The sequence below is a fragment of the Coregonus clupeaformis genome, unplaced genomic scaffold (genome assembly GCF_020615455.1).
Source record: "Coregonus clupeaformis isolate EN_2021a unplaced genomic scaffold, ASM2061545v1 scaf0125, whole genome shotgun sequence".
In the NCBI taxonomy this organism is placed as follows: Eukaryota; Metazoa; Chordata; class Actinopteri; order Salmoniformes; family Salmonidae; genus Coregonus; species Coregonus clupeaformis.
In genome coordinates, this window is record NW_025533580.1 from 237,501 (window position 1) to 251,077 (window position 13,577).

Genomic DNA, 13,577 nt, shown 5'->3' on the forward strand with positions numbered 1-13,577 from the left:
GAACAGAACTGTTATTCCAGAGGAATGGAGATAAGGAACAGAACTGTTATTCCAGTGGAATGGAGATAGGGAACATAACTGTTATTCCAATGGAATGGAGATAGGGAACAGTACTGTTATTCCAGTGGAATGGAGATAGGGAACAGAACTGTTATTCTAGTGGAATGGAGATAGGGAACAGAACTGTTATTCCAGTTGAATGGAGATAGGGAACAGAACTGTTATTCCAGTGGAATGGAGATAGGGAACAGTACTGTAGCATGGGTCTATGTAGAACCAGTGGTGGTTATCATTAGTAATCTCTGGTGGCAAGTGGTAGAGGGAGTGAACCATCGCCTCAATACTGTGGTCCCTCTGTACCTCAATCCAGGTCACACTGAGGCTCATGGGTAAGGTAGTTTCTCAGAGAGGGGCGTCTGGTGTTATTTAGACCCTACTCACATGGAGAGAAAGGGTTAATGGAACACAAGCAGACACACACACAAGGTTTAGGACCTCGTACGAGACAGCAGTAAAACACACCATGTTAACACTGACATTGAACAGAGAGATGGAATAGGATGGACGGCATGGGAAAAGAGAGAGAGCGGTCGAGATAGAGATATACTGTACAGACTGGGGATGAGGTGATGAGAGCGAGAGAAATGGGCTGATCGAGAGGGACGGAGAGATGGAGAGAGGGATCGAAGGGTTGAAGGTCTAATTAATGAAAATGTAGGTTATTAGTCTCCTGATGAAGACACCGCCACAGAATTAATTAACAATTATAATTAGCAAGATTGTTAGAGAGCAAAATGGTGTCAGCGAGCAAGATAAGAGTGTGGTGTGTGTGTGTGTGTATGTGTGTGTTATCTCTACATGATACATCATTTGAACATTAGCCTTCCAGCTAGCAGCTGACAGGAAGTGATCTGGCCTTCCTTTCTGTCACGTTGTTACATTCTCACAGTCTGTTTGAATTGAAATTGCTTTCTGCCACTCTGTCTTGTCACACACTAACTCAGTCACTGGGCTACAGTAAGTTAATGATTTGTCATTGTATGACTTCACCACTAACAATCAGGTTTCCTGAATAAGGTCTTATGCTTACAACATTTGCCCCTGTTATTCATATTCTTAATAAAAGATGATCAAACCAAAGCTAAAACCAGATGTAATCAAAAACTTTATTTCCCTGTTCATTCTGGCTTCTCTGTTTTATTCCCTCATAACATTTACTATAACATTTACTAACATTTCATAACTCTGTTCCTTGTAGTTTTTAAGCTATACTGTATTATGAGGACCATAAACAATGAAGCTATCTTCTCAAAGTAAGAGGAACAATTTGAGACAACAACATGGACCTCAGAGTTTATACTCACTGGTAACTCAACATGGACATCAGAGTTTATACTCACTGGTAACTCAATATGGACCTCAGAGTTTATACTCACTGGTAACTCAACATGGACCTCAGCGTTTATACTCACTGGTAACTCAACATGGACCTCAGCGTTTATACTCACTGGTAACTCAATATGGACCTCAGAGTTTATACTCACTGGTAACTCAATATGGACCTCAGCGTTTATACTCACTGGTAACTCAATATGGACCTCAGAGTTTATACTCACTGGTAACTCAATATGGACCTCAGAGTTTATACTCACTGGTAACTCAATATGGACCTCATAGTTTATACTCACTGGTAACTCAACATGGACCTCAGTTTATACTCACTGGTAACTCAACATGGACATCAGAGTTTATACTCACTGGTAACTCAATATGGACCTCAGAGTTTATACTCACTGGTAACTCAACATGGACCTCAGCGTTTATACTCACTGGTAACTCAACATGGACCTCAGCGTTTATACTCACTGGTAACTCAATATGGACCTCAGAGTTTATACTCACTGGTAACTCAATATGGACCTCAGCGTTTATACTCACTGGTAACTCAATATGGACCTCAGAGTTTATACTCACTGGTAACTCAATATGGACCTCAGAGTTTATACTCACTGGTAACTCAATATGGACCTCATAGTTTATACTCACTGGTAACTCAACATGGACCTCAGTTTATACTCACTGGTAACTCAACATGGACCTCAGAGTTTATACTCACTGGTAACTCAACATGGACCTCAGAGTTTATACTCAACGGTAATTCAATCGGAAAACAACGCACATAAAATGGGCAATAATGTTTGATTCTGTAGTCTGCAGTATGCTTTGTAATACCTGATGTGGTTCACTGGCGAGTATCTCACTGTGTGTGTGTGTGTGAAAGAGTGTGTGTGCGTGTGTGTGTGTGAGAACACCCACGTGTGTGTGTGCATGTATCCATACGGTTATCTGAGCATGCTTTACAGTTGTGAGTCGCGGGCTATAAAAAAGAGACCAGGCAGTGATGCATTATGGTCATAAACCTAGGAGACAGACACACTGTGTAGCATTACCAACACACAGATATAGACCCACTGCTTGATACAGAACAGAAAGACAACATCGTAAAGCAAAGACGGAAGTAAACATCAGATGGAATGAAATATGTCTCAAATAAAAAGGCTGGAAATACACTGCTCAAAAAAATAAAGGGAACACTAAAATAACACATCCTAGATCTGAATGAATGAAATAATCTTATTAAATACTTTTTTCTTTATATAGTTGAATGTGCTGACAACAAAATCACACAAAAATTATCAATGGAAATCAAATTTATCAACCCATGGAGGTCTGGATTTGGAGTCACCCTCGAAATTAAAGTGGAAAACCACACTACAGGCTGATCCAACTTTGATGTAATGTCCTTAAAACAAGTCAAAATGAGGCTCAGTAGTGTGTGTGGCCTCCACGTGTCTGTATGACCTCCCTACAACGCCTGGGCATGCTCCTGATGAGGTGGCGGATGGTCTCCTGAGGGATCTCCTCCCAGACCTGGACTAAAGCATCCACCAACTCCTGGACAGTCTGTGGTGCAACGTGGCGTTGGTGGATGGAGCGAGACATGATGTCCCAGATGTGCTCAATTGGATTCAGGTCTGGGGAACGGGCGGGCCAGTCCATAGCATCAATGCCTTCCTCTTGCAGGAACTGCTGACACACTCCAGCCACATGAGGTCTAGCATTGTCTTGCATTAGGAGGAACCCAGGGCCAACCGCACCAGCATATGGTCTCACAAGGGGTCTGAGGATCACATCTCGGTACCTAATGGCAGTCAGGCTACCTCTGGCGAGCACATGGAGGGCTGTGCGGCCCCCCAAATAAATGCCACCCCACACCATGACTGACCCACCGCCAAACCGGTCATGCTGGAGGATGTTGCAGGCAGCAGAAGTTCTCCACAGAGTCTCCAGACTCTGTCACGTCTGTCACGTGCTCAGTGTGAACCTGCTTTCATCTGTGAAGAGCACAGGGAGCCAGTGGCGAATTTGCCAATCTTGGTGTTCTCTGGCAAATGCCAAACGTCCTGCACGGTGTTGGGCTGTAAGCACAACCCCCACCTGTGGACGTCGGGCCCTCATACCACCCTCATGGAGTCTGTTTCTGACCGTTTGAGCAGACACATGCACATTTGTGGCCTGCTGGAGGTACTTTTGCAGGGCTCTGGCAGTGCTCCTCCTTGCACAAAGGCGGAGGTAGCAGTCCTGCTGCTGGGTTGTTGCCCTCCTACAGCCTCCTCCACGTCTCCTGATGTACTGGCCTGTCTCCTGGTAGCGCCTCCATGCTTTGGACACTACGCTGACAGACACAGCAAACCTTCTTGCCACAGCTCGCATTGATGTGCCATCCTGGATGAGCTGCACACTTGTGTGGGTTGTAGACTCCGTCTCATGCTACCACTAGAGTGAAAGCACCACTAGCATTCAAAAGTGACCAAAACATCAGCCAGGAAGCATAGGAACTGAGAAGTGGTCTGTTGTCACCACCTGCAAAACCAGTCCTTTATTGGGGGTGTCTTGCTAATTGCCTATAATGTCCACCTGTTGTCTATTCCATTTGCACAACAGCATGTGAAATGTATTGTCAATCAGTGTTGCTTCCTAAGTGGACAGTTTGATTTCACAGAAGTGTGATTGACTTGGAGTTACATTGTGTTGTTTAAGTGTTCCCTTTATTTTTTTGAGCAGTGTAGATAGACGGAAGTGGAAGAGGATTTATAATGAATGATAGGTGAGTGGTTGTGAGTTGTCATCATCATCATCAGAGAAAGAAGGAGAGAGAGGTAAAGTGAGGGAGGGATACAAAGAGAGAGAGATAGATAGATACAGAGAGAGAGAGCGAGAGAGAGAGGGAGAGAGAGAGAGCGAGAGAGAGCGAAAGAGAGAGAGAGAGAGAGAGAGAGAGAGAGAGAGAGAGAGAGAGAGAGAGAGAAAGAAAGAAAGAAAGAAAGAAAGAAAGAAAGAAAGAAAGAAAGAAAGAAAGAAAGAAAGAAAGAAAGAAAGAAAGAAAGAAAGAAAGAAAGAAAGAAAGAAAGAAAGAAAGAAAGAAAGACAAAGAGAGGGGAGGGAGATAACCATGCCAGTGAGATGAAACTTTGGCAGATGATCAGCCATCGTCAACATGGCCTGTTAAATATCAGCAGTGGAACAAATCACACAGCTAGTGTTCTGTGTTTGTGTTCAGGTTGTTGTCTGAATGTAAATGACTGTTGACCTCTATTTTATACAGATGACAACATATAATCAGAATCAACAGATCGGACACAATCTACAACGTATACAACTGTTCTACACAAGGTGTCCACAGTAGGCTGTTGTATTTTATCTCAGGGCTGTAGGGGAATGAAGAGCAGCTAAGAAATGTGTGCTTAGAGGAGGTAAAGGGGGAGACAGAGGGGAAGAGGAAGGGAGTTGATAAGAGCATAGATGACAATGTGAAGTTGCAAGTTGCTAATCTTCATTCCGCACACACAGCATTCCACACACACACACACACACACACACAGCATTCCACACACACACACACACACAGCATTCCACACACACACACACACACACACACACACACACACACACACACACACACACACACACACACACACACACACACACACACACACACACACACACACACACACACACACACACACACACACACAGAGGAAAGCATTGTGAATGATAATCATGTCAGATCAATAAGGTTGCCTGTAGGAGCACTGTCTGGTTCGGCCAGTATGCCACCTCCAGATAAGTTATGATACAGTGGAATATAGGCTAACTGTTTTACTTCACATAACAACCAAACTCATTTAGCTGATCTTACAGTGTTTGTATTGTGCTGAGCTGAGATCCAGACAGATAACCTGCAGAGTAAAATAACCAAATGTCTGCTTCTGCACCTGGATAAAAACACAGGAAACACTCTGGCATAATCATTTTCACATAACTAATTCTCTCAACTCTCACCCCTTCATCACTGTTGAAAGAGTCAAACAAAATACAACTGTTACAAATGCTTTTGTCAGAGATTATAAGACACACACACACACAGAGAGTGTGGGGTTTTAAGTGCTTCTTTAGCTCATTTGTCCCGTGCCCCGATGTGGCTGGTGTGAGAACGGAGGAGTGAGGGATTGGCTGAGTGGCTGAAAAAGAGACAAAGATTAAAGGAAGAAAGGATGCTGAGGTGTTTTGTTTTGGTTCAGAGATCAAGCCGAGAGGTTCTAGAACCCTGCGGTGCTCCCTGTGTGTCAATGAAAGAGAGACAGCAGCATCCTCCTCCTTTACCCATGTGTGTGAGAGAGAGAGAGAGAGAGAGAGAGAGAGAGATGTTATTGTTTATTTCACTTTTGTTTATTATCTATTTCACTTGCTTTGGCAATGTAAACATATGGCAATATAAACATATGTTTCCCATGTCAATAAAGCCCTTAAATTGAATTGAATTGAATAGAGAGAGAGAAAAAGAGAGAAAAAGAGAGGCAGAGAAAAAGAGAGAGGTATAGAGGAGAGGGGTGTTATGCTCTGCACCGTAGACAGGCGTTGCAGAATATGGAGAGAAGGGGATAGAAGGAAGGAGAGCGAGAGACAGAGAGAGAAAGAGAGAGGGAGAGAGAAAAAGAGAGAGATCAAAGGAGAGAGAAGGAGGGAGGTATAGAGGGGAGGGGTGTTAAGCTCTGCACCACAGGCAGGTGTTACAGAATGGAGAGAGAGGGGGATAGAAGGAAGGAGAGAGAGTGATAGAGAGATAAAGAGAGAAAGAGAGAAAGAGAGAGGGAGAGAGAAAGAGAGAACGAAAGAGAGATAGAAGGAGAGAGGGAAGGAGGGAGATATAGAGGGGAGGGGTGTTAAGCTCTGCTCCACAGGCAGGTGTTACAAATCCCCCGGTGCTGCTCTCTGATCAGTACATAATCAATCTGCTCCGCCAAAGCAGGGACCTGAGTTAGTGAGTGGGTGTATGTGTGTGCACACGCATCCGTGTGACCCAGTAGTGTGAATGTGAATGAAAACAGAGAGAGTGTGAGAAAGGGGGAGAGAGTGAGCACGAGAGGGGGAAATAGAGAGAGGGAGAGAAGAGGGAAAGAGAGGAAGGAAGGGATAGAGCTATAACAACTGGTGTGAGAGGCCTTAATGACGGTCAGCTCAGGGGCCTGGAAAGGTACCAACACACATCCACCCTTAACCCCCAGGCATCAGTGGAGGTCTGACAGGATTTAATATGTGTTAGCAGCATGATAATACCTCAACCTTGCCTTCTGATCATTCTGATCCATTTAGCTTGCCTTAAGGCGTCCGCATGTTTCCCAGCCGAAACAGTTCGGAAGAGTTTGTGCATATATTATGACAACATTTTGTGACGTTTTTGTTAGTTTTGGACTTTAGTGAGTTTTTATTTGGAGAAATATTGCACCAAACATCTCAGTTAGATGCAAAAATTCCAGGACAAAATCTCCTCGGCAAAAACGTCAAAATTAATGACAGATTTCTTGAGTTATCTTAGATTAATTATGACTGGCTACAGTGTCTCAAAATGAACAAACAGTACTAATCCCGCTTTTTTCCCCTCATTTTTCAAGCATAGGTATTTTAAGAGAGTATAGGAACATACTTATTGGGTTCTCCTAGCCGAGTCCGGCTAACCGCCAGCCCAACTGAAACATACTGATGCCTTTACACCTATCCAATCCTTGGGGGTCTACACAGGTGTCAACGTGGTAGAGCAGGGTTTCCCAAACTCGGTCTTCGGGACCCCAAGGGGTGCACATTTTGTTTTTGCCCTAGCACTACAGAGCTGATTCAAATAATCAACTAATCAGATTTTGTACTGTAGATATGTGGTAGTGGTGGAGTAGGGGCCTGAGGGCACACAATGTGTTGTGAAATTTGTGAATGTATTGTAAAGTTTTAAAAATTGTATTAAACTGCCTTAATTTTGCCGGACCCCAGGAAGAGTAGCTGCTGCCTTGACAGCAGCTAATGGGGATCCATTATAAATACAAATACAAATACAAATACAAATCATCAAGTTTTGATCATTTGAATCAGCTGTGCTAAGGCAAAAACCAAAATTGTGGTCCCGAGGACTGAGTTTGGGAAACGCTGGGGTAGAGGGTAGGGGGTAGTGGTAAGGTTGGGTTGGGTATGTCAAGCTCAAACTCAAACCCCTAGTTCAGGGACTGGGTACAAATTGCCCTTAGGTACAGATCTAGAATCAGCTAAACCAGGGATGGGCAAATTTGATAGGGGTATTGCACAAAAAATTATTTTTGCCCTGACTTATGCCATGTTAATATGATATCTGAGTGAGAGTGACTTACAAAGTCAATTGGGGACCCCGTAATTCGACCATGATTACTACAAGTTTAGATAGCTGGCTAGACTAACTTACCAATCTAAAAAATGTTAGCTGACATGTGCTAATTGAGTGACTATCAGTGACTGACATAACAAGAGAAAAACTGCTGATGCACAACCAAATTTGTGGAAAACTGTTAACGGACTCTTAATCAGTATAGGGCCATCTTCCTCCTCTTCCTGCCTGTTAGCCAATCTTATTAGAGCATGAAGTCATTACAGCATGTACACAGAAGCACCAGAATGCAATTAGCCATTAGCCAATCAAATAGACAAAGCAGGTCTAATTAGCAGATAGAAGGCTCACGGGGACGAGCATGCCTTTAATAACACGCCTTTAAAACCCCATCACCGCTGTCTGATAATATTCTGTGTCAGGTTGTGTGGGGACGAGAGCGCTTCCTATGCGTCAACGAGCAGGGTATTCCCACTGTGGTACTAGGAATAACGAGGAGGACTTCAACCAGGGTTGGGGTCAACTCCATTTAGACTCAGCTAATTCAGGGAGGGACTTGAAAGTCCAATAGAAGAATAACCGCCACTTTTGGATCCGCCTCCTGAAATGGAATGAAATTTAGCCGTAAATAGTTTTGTATTGCTCTATGACTGCATCTACTGTATAAGATGCTATGAATAGGGTTATAATGCAATATAAGTGTTTAGAAAATCAAATATTTGGGCAGAGTGTTATGTTGAGCACAGTTGAGTCCATTTGGGGATGACAGCGTAGGGTTTCGGTTGAGTGTAGTTGGATTGAGGGTTGAGGCAGGGTGTGTGATGTGTGAGTGTAGTTGGATTGAGGGTTGAGGCAGGGTGTGTGATGTGTGAGTGTAGTTGGGTTGAGAGTTGAGGCAGGGTGTGTGATGTGTGAGTGTAGTTGGGTTGAGAGTTGAGGCAGGGTGTGTGAGTGTAATTGGGTTGAGAGTTGAGGTAGGGTGTGTGATGTGTGAGTGTAGTTGGATTGAGGGTTGAGGCAGGGTGTGTGATGTGTGAGTGTAGTTGGGTTGAGAGTTGAGGCAGGGTGTGTGATGTGTGAGTGTAGTTGGGTTGAGAGTTGAGGCAGGGTGTGTGAGTGTAATTGGGTTGAGAGTTGAGGTAGGGTGTGTGATGTGTGAGTGTAGTTGGGTTGAGAGTTGAGGCAGGGTGTGTGATGTGTGAGTGTAGTTGGGTTGAGAGTTGAGGTAGGGTGTGTGATGTGTGAGTGTAGTTGGGTTGAGAGTTGAGGCAGGGTGTGTGAGTATAGTTGGGTTGAGAGTTGAGGCAGGGTGTGTGATGTGTGAGTGTAGTTGGGTTGAGAGTTGAGGCAGGGTGTGTGATGTGTGAGTGTAGTTGGGTTGAGAGTTGAGGCAGGGTGTGTGATGTGTGAGTGTAGTAGGGTTGAGAGTTGAGGCAGGGTGTGTGATGTGTGAGTGTAGTTGGGTTGAGAGTTGAGGCAGGGTGTGTGATGTGTGAGTGTAGTTGGGTTGAGTGTTGAGGCAGGGTGTGTGATGTGTGAGTGTAGTTGGGTTGAGAGTTGAGGCAGGGTGTGTGATGTGTGAGTGTAGTTGGGTTGAGAGTTGAGGCAGGGTGTGTGATGTGTGAGTGTAGTTGGGTTGAGAGTTGAGGCAGGGTGTGTGATGTGTGCTGTTATCCCTTCTGAGGGGAAGAAGAGCTGAATTATGTAAGGTCAGTCCTGGCCAGATCAAAGCAGAGCCTGTCAAACAACCTCTCTCTCTCTCTCTCTCTCTCTCTCTCTCTCTCTTTCGTGAAGGAGCAAAGAAGCCTCTCTCTGAGCTCTCTCTGAATTATCTTTGACACCTGTTGAAGAGGCTATGACTGGATGAAGCATATACTGTAGTCGAATGGGGGAAAAACCAGGCCCACACGCACACATACACACACACCCCGACACACAGACGCGTAGGGATGCACATAGACGCACAAACTCCAAAACCAAAGACATGTTAGCAACACAAACACCATCAAAAACAAAGACACAGAGAGGGGTTGTTAAGAAACACAGAGACACCCTGCGGTTATTTAAAGAGAATCATATTTTTATGAAGCAATTCTCAGGAAGTAAGTGCAGCACTGACCCTCCAGCCCCACCCCCAGACAGACCATGTCAAAACAAACTAACTCAATTAGATCAGGGTATGGACCAGACCAGTCTGGGCTGTACACTACCATCCGCCTGAACAACCCACCTTAGCAACCCGCCTTAGCAACCCACAAGTATACAGGTATACACAGGTACACTGCACAATCATGATGGTCTCTGGGTGCTGTTCAAAGAGCACAGCAATGATAGCCTGGGTGCCAGTCTCTTTCTGCTTTAGCAAACATATCCCAACACAATTATATATAGTGCCACTCGATTTTGGAACACAGAAACAGATGGAGGACCCCACCAGGCTAAAACACTGTTGGGTGGATCAATGACACTGAATTCCATTTGAGTCTGGACGACTAAAAGTGGTGGTCCTATGATCCCTGTATGGACCACAGTGAATGTGCTGTCTAATGACTTAACCTAGCATCATGTTTAGATATAACTATTATGTCACTAGGCCTGGTGAGTGCAACACATACCACTCCTATTTTTCCTTGAAATTGTTTCATGGCGAAACGCCGATGAGGACCCTGTTTGAACTCGGGAGTGCCATGCGTTTTACTTCCCGGGTCAAAGGTGACAGAAAACTGAAAGGGCCAATCGAATGGATGAATCATGACCATGGGCCAATGACTGATCAGAACTCGTGGTCTAATTTGATCTTAGAGTGGACTGAAGACATGGATGTCAGACTGTAAGAAACAAAAATAGCATTTGACAAATGTAAACAGAGCAGAATACAGACCAGTGAAACACAGTTCTCCTTCACATATCTTATCACATATCTTATCACATATCTTATCATATATCTTATCACATATCTTATCACATATCTTATCATATATCTTAGCACATATCTTAGCACATATCTTAGCACATATCTTATCATATATTTTATCACATATCTTATCACATATCTTATCCCACACAGAGTAAGGAGAGATAAGTCAAAACAAAACAGACAACTCAAAACAATTATGCAAAGAAGCTCTGCAGCCAAAATGATCTAAAATATATATATATTTTTTTATATCCAACATAACTGAACAGCACAACCTTACTCTGCACAGACATCAAACTGAGAAGATACAGTAAGCAGAGTAAGATGTTAACCTTGATGATCCAATCGTTCAGAGCGCGTGTGTGTGATGGAGGAATTATTGACGCGTTGCTACAGAGTGTAGCTCAGAAGGAGCTCAAGGAACGAGGAACGATGAGGACCATTGGCTGAGTGATGCATGTGTATTAAATATGCATGCACAGCACTGTGTGTGTGTGTGTAAGAGTTTGTGCAAGGGGGCGTGTGTGTGTGCGCACGCACATGTTTGTGTGTGTGTGTGTGTATGCACTAGGGGTATTATACAGAATCCTGCTGCAGTGGGGCTACGGGCAGCACACACACATACTGCACATCTATACTGTACATGCACACACATACATTCAATAACACACACACACAGACTCAAATGTACATACACACATGACTATGCTGCCCAATGACGGGCTATTTTTAATGAACTGAGGTTTTCTGCAGGACTGACGCACGCATACAGAGAAACATACACTCCACATACAAACACACACCATGAGAAATACTTTCAAACAAAATCACAGTTGCATACACACAAACATGCACACACATTGTTAATGACCTCCAGATAATTCTGACTAGAAAACATAATGTTCCTAGGAGAGTAGAGCGCCAGCCAGGCAGTACCGCTACCACCCACCATACAACCCCATCTCAGTGTTATCCACTATGCTGTCTAATATCACACTATGCAGAACAGCACAGTTCAAACCATGTGTTTTCAGTATGTACACGCACCCAAACACCCCCCAACAAAATGATTGATAGCCCGTCACATTTACATAGTCAGCCAGTCATCAGTCCAGTTCAGTCCAGTTTAAGATGTAAGTAGTATAGACAGCAGACACATGCAGTACAACACCACCAAGTTAACCTTCAAGCACTGTTCCAAGGTCAGGTTTAATTGTTAAATCCCCAATGATTATGGTTAGGACTGGTTGAGGGAGAGCAGAACCTAGACCAGCGCTTGAGGGCAACATGAAGGACATTATGCTACATTATATTACCCAGCAAGCACCAGGTGGTGGTGGTGTACAGGACGCCATAGCAACGCCATGGAAACACCATGGCAACTACGGTCTATGTTGCTGCCCGGCAGTTTGGTCCAGCCCAGACTTGCTACAGTGGCATGGTCGTCAGATACACACTTCAATCACATCGTTAATAACATTGTTAATTCATTAATTCATGAATCAATCAATTAATTGATCATCATCTTCAACAATCAGTCGAAAGGAGCAAGAACACAGTATCTACTGGTCTCTGTTTTTTTGCTAAGTGAGAGACAGACGGAGGGATAGACAGATTGAAAAAGAAAGATGTTCAAAGAAACTAAACTAAAGGAAAATGTGAGAGTTAAGTAAATGACAGATATGATTTAGAGGTGAAAAACCTAGTGTGGAACAAACCGCTAAAATAAAAATAATGGATGGATAGAGAGAGAGAGAGAGAGAGAGAGAGAGAGAGAGAGAGAGAGAGAGAGAGAGAGAGAGAGAGAGAACAAATATGAATAAAAGGAACAAAATAAAAAATATAATGTTAGGTAGTACAACAGTTAGAGTGACAGACTGATATATATATTAGATACAGATAGATGATAGAGAGATTAGACTTTTATCTCATATTTTTTTGTCACAGGCACTAATGTCTTCACAGTCATATAGGAGGTATCCAAATTCAAAATGATTTCAGTGTCTAGAATTGCTACAAAGCTAAAACATTTAAAACTAGTAATCTAACACTTCCTCCATGTGTACCAAACTTAACTCATATATATATATACCTGTATGTATATATATGTATATATTTATTTGTACATATATATTTCTGTAGATTTTTAAATGATAAAATTGAATACAATAGTCAATAAAATATCTAAGTTAAATCACAGTATAACATGGTACATTCTCAAAAACATAGTATATATTAATATATTCTATTTTTTTTTTCAGCAAAAAATGTTGCTACAGGGTTTTAAAAGTCACTTCTGTTCATGCAGTCACAGACTTAAGTATTAGCGCCTTGATACAACTCAATGATGCTCGATGACACACCAGGGTTCAGCACTCCTGATTGGTTTAAAATGACCTCATTCCCAAACAGTAGAACTGTTTCCACGGTTTCCACTGTTGGGGCGCTGGGTCGAGCGAGCTACCTCAAGGAAAGATGGCCGCCATGGGTCCTAAGCTTTAGATAGAGTACAACTACACAAACCCCTCCACTGCAAGCCTCTGGGATTTCAATCTTCTAAACATGCAATGATTTCTGGGCTTTTCCAAGGGGTAGGGGGGCGGAGGGATCATGGGACGACAAAAGCATCTCTCTATAACTATGATAAATTGTTTCCAAAATATGGCCTCTTGACAAAGCAGTATGTGCAGAAGAGAAAAGTAAAATGACAGCCTGCACTTGTTGAGAAGCGGAAGGTGTAAAATGACAGCCTGCCCTTGTTGAGAAGCGGAAGGTGTAAAATGACAGCCTGCACTTGTTGAGAAGCGGAAGGTGTAAAATGACAGCCTGCACTTGTTGAGAAGCGGAAGGTGTAAAATGACAGCCTGCACTTGTTGAGAAGCGGAAGGTGTAAAATGACAGCCTGCACTTGTT